Source organism: Amblyraja radiata, chromosome 22, assembly GCF_010909765.2.
Source record: "Amblyraja radiata isolate CabotCenter1 chromosome 22, sAmbRad1.1.pri, whole genome shotgun sequence".
In the NCBI taxonomy this organism is placed as follows: domain Eukaryota; kingdom Metazoa; phylum Chordata; class Chondrichthyes; order Rajiformes; family Rajidae; genus Amblyraja; species Amblyraja radiata.
This window is the reverse complement of record NC_045977.1, coordinates 42,561,019-42,567,018: the sequence shown is the minus strand read 5'-3', so window position 1 is coordinate 42,567,018 and position 6,000 is coordinate 42,561,019. Positions and strand designations below refer to the sequence as shown.

The following is a 6,000-nucleotide window of genomic DNA, read 5'->3' as shown; positions in this document are numbered from 1 at the left end:
GGAGGGGGGAGGCAAGGCCAGGAGGGGGAGGGGGAGGGGGGGGGAGGCAAGGCCAGGAGGGGGAGGGGGAGGGGGAGGGGGAGGGGGGGTAGGCAAGGCCAGGAGGGTGAGGAGGGGGGAGGCAAGGCCAGGAGGGTGAGGAGGAGGAGGGGGGAGGCAAGGCCAGGAGAGTGAGGAGGAGGAGGAGGAGGGGAGCCAGATTGAGGGAAAGTGTTAGAGTGGGTGGGTGTTTAATGGATGAAGTCTCTTACAATCTGTGGTCGGAGCTCCAGCGGGAAGCCCAAGTTCACCGGGTGTGGAGAGGGGAAGGGTGGTGTTGTCCGTCCGCCGCCGTCGCCGTCGCCGTCCTGCTGAGGGGAGGGGGGGGGGAAGGCCGCGCTCGACGGGCCGAGCGTCCGCTCTCTGCCACGTGACCCCCCGCCCGGCGCGCGCCCCAGACACGCGCTCTCCCGCCTTCCCCCAGCGCGCGCCAGCAGCAGCAGCGGCGGCAACCAGCAACGGGCGGTGGCGGCTTCTCTCCCGCGCCCTCAGGTAGGGAGCCTTCCCTCCTCACATCTCCCTCTCCCCTCACACAAACCCCGCAATGATTATTCAACCCAAACCCTTCTCCTTTCCCCTCGACGTGAAACTTGCGAGGGAAGAGAAGAAAGTGTCCCGCGCGGTAAAACCACCGGGGCGACGAGCCCCGGTGGTTTTACCGCGCGGACACTTTCTTCTCTTCCCTCGCTCGGTGAGTGAATGAGTGAGTGAATGGCCGGGGGTCGGCTCTCCATCCACACGGTGGGGTGACGGTGAAGAGGGGTTCAGTCGGCAGCCGTCCCCACTCCCACTGTCCCAGACCTCAAGTCAGTTTTGGCGCCAAACAGAGAGCCCTCTCTCTCTCCTCTCTCCTCCCTCCAGTGCCTCCTGGCTGCCAAAGTCCACAAGTCCCTCAGCCCCCACTCGCAGCCTTAAAAGCAAAACACACCCCTGCTGTGAAAATACAAAGTCTGTGATTAGTAGCTGCCTGTCAGTGTCTGATTCAAACTACTGTTACAGTGATCGTGGTCTGCTGCTGCCCTTTACTTCAATGTAAGATTGTTCTTCAACAGTGCGGCCAGAGTGAAATTGCTTTTCGTCCCCCTCCCCTAACCACCCCCCCTGGCAGGATGAACAGAAACTCGACAAGGACCTGTGAATACAACATACTGCAGCAACTTAGTTACTCCAGCATTTTCTGTCTATCTTCGGGGTAAACTAGCATCTGCAGTTCCTTCCTACACTTCTGAGATACAATCCTCACTGTGGTCGAGATTCCTTTATCAAGAAGCTCCTTGTGTTAATGTAAAACTCCAGTCCTTAAGTTGACTTGGAGTTTAAATTAGTGCCTGCCAGTTAAAATGTCTGCTGTGTAATAAAACAAAACACACTGTCAGGGTCCGCTGGGTATTCTACTGTTTGTTTGCCATTCGCAGCCGTAAAAGCAAAATACTCCTGCTGTGACAATACAAACTAAAGTCTGTGATTAATAGCTTTGTGTTGAGCGTGAGTCGAATGTGAAAATAAAACGGGATGCCAAGCGGGAGCATATTTATCTACAAATCTGGGTAGAGAAGGAAACCATTATATAAGTTCCTCAAAGAGGAGTTGCCTAGTCTGGTTAATGCGATAAGCAACAAGAGTTCTCAAAGCTCCTCCTCCCACCTACGGTATGTTTTAGAATATTCTCCCATTGCTTGGCAGCAGCACTCGAGTTGTGAGACATCACCCAGGACATAGAATTACACTGATTTATGGTAGATTCGCCCCTTTGCAGTGGGTGTTAATGGGGGAGTGTGGGAGGATGTCAAGCTCAGCATCAAACACATCTGAGAATCAAGCCGAGTTGAGTTTATTGTCATAAACACAAGCACGGTGAGATACAGGTGCAATGAAAACCTAGCGAGGAGCAGCAGCAGCATAAGCACATGAACTAAGGCAACAGACAAACTTCAACTATAAATTCTGCAAAACTGTGAAAGAAAAAGTCTGCAAATATATATATTAACGTAAAACACAATTACAAATCAAGTCTGTGAAGTGCAAGAGGTGATCCCGTGGTGTTCCTCTGCTGATGTAGGATGAGGGTTGTGCAGGTCAGTTCAAGAACCTTGTGGCTGTTGGAAAGGAGCTCTATACGAACCCAGTGGTGTGGGACTTTATGCAACCAATCAGGATTCTTACAGTGCATCAGCAAAAGTTTCTTAAGAATATTCGGTGACATGCCAAATCTCTCAAAACTCTCAATAGAAGTATTAAGGTTTGCCTTCTTTATGATGGCAAGTACGTGCTGGGCCCAGAATTGGTTATCCAAGATGTTAATGGCCAGGAATTTGAAAATGCTAACTCTACCGCTGACCTGCCAATGGAAACAGACGCATAGTCTCCCAACTACTTCTTTCTGATGTCAAAGATTAGATCGGTGGTTTTATTGATGTTGAATAAACGGTTATTGTTGCCAATCAACCACGTGTTCTTTCTTTCTCCTGTACACTCACTTGACACCACCCATGATTTGGCCAACAATAGCTGTGTTGTCGGCAAATTGATAGATGACGTTAGATCTTTGCTTAGCTACACAATCAGGGGTGTAAAAAGGAAATTAAGCACATAGCCTTGAGGTGTGCTTCATGGTTTAAGGTCAGTGAAGAGGTGATGTTGTTCCTGATCAGCATTGGTTTAGGTCTGTCGATGAGGAAGTTGATGCCCAAGTCTTGGAGCTGGCTGATGTATTTGGAGGGGATGATAAGGTTGACCTGTCATCGATGAACAGCAGCTTGGTGAATGTGTTCCTGTTACATTGACGGTCTGTGCAGAGTGGAGAACCAGTGAGATATCATCTGCTGTTTACCTGCTATGCCAATAGATAAATTGAAATGGATCAGGTCATTTCTGAGACAGCAGTTGAGGTGCCCCAAAACTAACCTCAAAAGTACTTCATTATGGTGATATAAGTGTTACCAGGAGTGAGACATCGAGGCAGGCCACCATGCTCTTCATGGTCAGCGGTCAGTGAGGGAGTGTGGTGGTTGAGGTCTGGCTGGCGGTTGAGGATGGGTATGTGGATGCTGGAGGGCCGTCGAGAACAAAGGAGGACCTGGCGTGGGGAACTGTCGTGGGGGGGGTAGACAGAGGTCCCAGTGTGGGGAACCGCAGTTTGATGCTGGGTGGGGGGAGAGGACAATGGAGGACCTGGCGTGGGGAACTGCCGTGAGGGGGGGGGGGGGTTAGACAGAGGACCCGGTGTGGGGGAACCGCAGTGAGGGGGGGGGAACAATGGAGGACCTGGCATGGGGAACTGCCGTGAGGGGGGGGGGGGGGGGGTTAGACAGAGGACCCGGTGTGGGGGAACCGCAGTGAGGGGGGGGGGGGGTGGGGAGGACAAAGGAGAACCTGGCATGGGATACTTTGTTGGCCCCATCTATGTGGCGATGCTTTGCATACTTTGCGTGTACAAAACAAAGAATATCATTGTGACCATAAAGTATCATTCTGAAGATTGAGTTGATAATGTCCCTAAGATGCAGTAATGGTGCTAAACAATGGAGGAAGCAAGTAAAAAGCAAATTGAATAATTCCACAGCAAAAGAAAAGATCATCATCGTGAATGCTAGTTGACAGTTAACTAAGGTATGATTTCCATGAATGCTCATCATCAGTGGTGGACAAATCTCGACACTTGATTTGCATTTACACTCGCCCACCACTATGAAGAGCGTAGTTGCTTATCATATCGGCAACCTCTTGAGGCCCCACCGTAACACACCAGATAGTTTGACATGGTCCATTTGATAATTAGAAATACTTTTGCGAACTAAACACAGCCTAGGCTGTGATTCCAATTACATCTTATCTATGGTGGTAAAAAATTGTGCTGCAGATTCAGTACAATTGTATAAAATTGTCCAAACGTGTCCAACACACAAATACACATGCAAACATCCAATTAACATCCCACTTCTAATTATGGATAAAATAGAAGAAATCTATTGAGTGGAAACATCCTGGTTACTAATAGCAAATTAGAATCTGTGAATTCAGTGGTAGGTGCTCACTTGAGTTCTCAACACCACTATCGTAGACAGCATGATGAAATATTGTTTTCAGTTAGATTTAGCTCTTAGGGCTAAATGAATCAAGGGATATGGGGAAAAAGCAGGAATGTGGTACTGATTTTAGATAATCAGTCCTGATCATATTGAATAGCGATGCTGGCTCGAAGGGCCGAATGGCCTACTCCTGCACCTATTTTTCTATGTTTCTGCTAGCTTTTTATTCCAGAATTATTTCATGAGTATAATTAAATTCCCCAGCTAATGTCATGGAATGACAATAGACATTATGGATATACAGTATAAACCTCTGGATTCTTATCAGTACTTAATTATCATTGCCATTGTGCATTTGTGGCTAAAGGGATCAGGGGGTATGGAGAGAAGGTAGGTACAGGATACTGAGTTGGATGATCAGCCATGATCATATTAAATGGCGGTGCAGGCTCGAAGGGCCGAATGGCCTACTCCTGCACTTATTTTCTATGTTTCTATTTGAAGATGTTTCCAACCTGCATTTAATACAACCATCCCCTCCAAGCTGGTTACCAAGCTCTCAGAACTGGATATCTGCGCATCCCTCTGTAATTGGATCCTCGACTTCCTCATTCGCAGACCATAGTCTGTTCGCATTGGTGGAAATGTGTCAGCCTCAATAACATTCAGTACGGGAGCACCTCAAGGCTGCGTGCTCAGCCCCTGCTGTACTCACTCTATACTAATGACTGCGTAGCCGGTCATAGGGTAAACTCTATCATCCAGTTTGCCGACGACACCACTGTTGCGGGATGTATCACTGATGGAGACGAGTCAGAGTATAGAAGTGAGATCGACCGACTGACCAAATGGTGCCAGCACAATAACCTGGCTCTCAACACCAGCAAAACCAAGGAACTGATTGTGGACTTTGGAAGGGGTAGGATGGGGACCCACAGTCCCGTTTATATCAACGGGTCGATTGTGGAAAGGATCAAGAGTTTCAAATTCCTGGGCATGCATATTTCCGAAGATCTCTCCTGGTCCCAGAACACTGAACAATTATGAAGAAAGCACATCAGCGCCTCTACTTCCTGAGAAGATTAAGGAGAGTCGGTATGTCGAGGAGGACTCTCTCGAACTTCTACAGGTGAACGGTAGAGAGCATGCTGACCGGTTGCATCATGGCTTGGTTGGCAACTTGTGTGCCCATGAGCGGAAAAGACTGCAAAAAGTTGTAAACACTGCCCAATCCATCATCGGCTCTGACCTTCCTACTATCGAGGGGATCTACCACAGTCGCTGCCTCAAAAAGGCTGGCAGCATCATCAAGGACCCATACCATCCTGGCCACACACTCATCTCTCCACTGCCTTCAGGTAGAAGGTACAAGAGCCTGAAATCTGCAACAACCAGGTTCAGGAATAGCTACTTCCCCACAATCATCAGACTATTAAACTTCAGCACAAACAAAACCTGAACTTTAATTAGCCTACTGCACTTAATATGCTTATTTATGTGTGTGTGTATATATATATATATATATATATTCAATGGTATATGGACACACTGATCTGTTCTGTATTATTTATGCCTGCAATATTCTGTTGTGAAGCAAAGCAAGAATTTCATTGTCCTATCTGGGACACATGACAATAAACTCTCTTGAATCTCTAGACTCTTGAACCTTGAAAATGTGAAACCAAAATGTATAAAAATGGCCTTTATTAAAATCTGACAATGTGCACTTTAACCACATGTGATTTTTTTCTATTACAAATTTCAAATTGTGGAGTACAAAGGCAAATAAATAGATGATGGGTCTTTGTCCCAAACATTATGGAGGGCACTGTGAATAATTAGAAGCTCTGGAAACTGACTAAAATTGCACAAGGCAATTTATAGCACTCGCTAAGTTTCAATCTTGCCTGTTCTGTATTCATTCCTTTGGATT

The 6,000-nt window shown here is 47.5% G+C and overlaps 1 protein-coding gene across 2 annotated transcripts in view; it reads left to right on the top strand.

Moving 5' to 3' along the window:
- The first annotated feature begins 414 nt into the window (after positions 1-414).
- carhsp1 (calcium regulated heat stable protein 1) overlaps positions 415-6,000 on the top strand; it is a 45,174-nt gene continuing 39,588 nt past the window's right edge. Inside the window, exon 1 of one of the 2 annotated variants that reach the window (XM_033041175.1) lies at positions 415-531. The gene's annotated coding sequence lies outside the window, so the exon portion shown is untranslated. Of the gene's footprint in view, positions 532-707; positions 731-6,000 lie in introns of those variants that run through there. The other variant, XM_033041178.1, reaches the window with a different exon arrangement.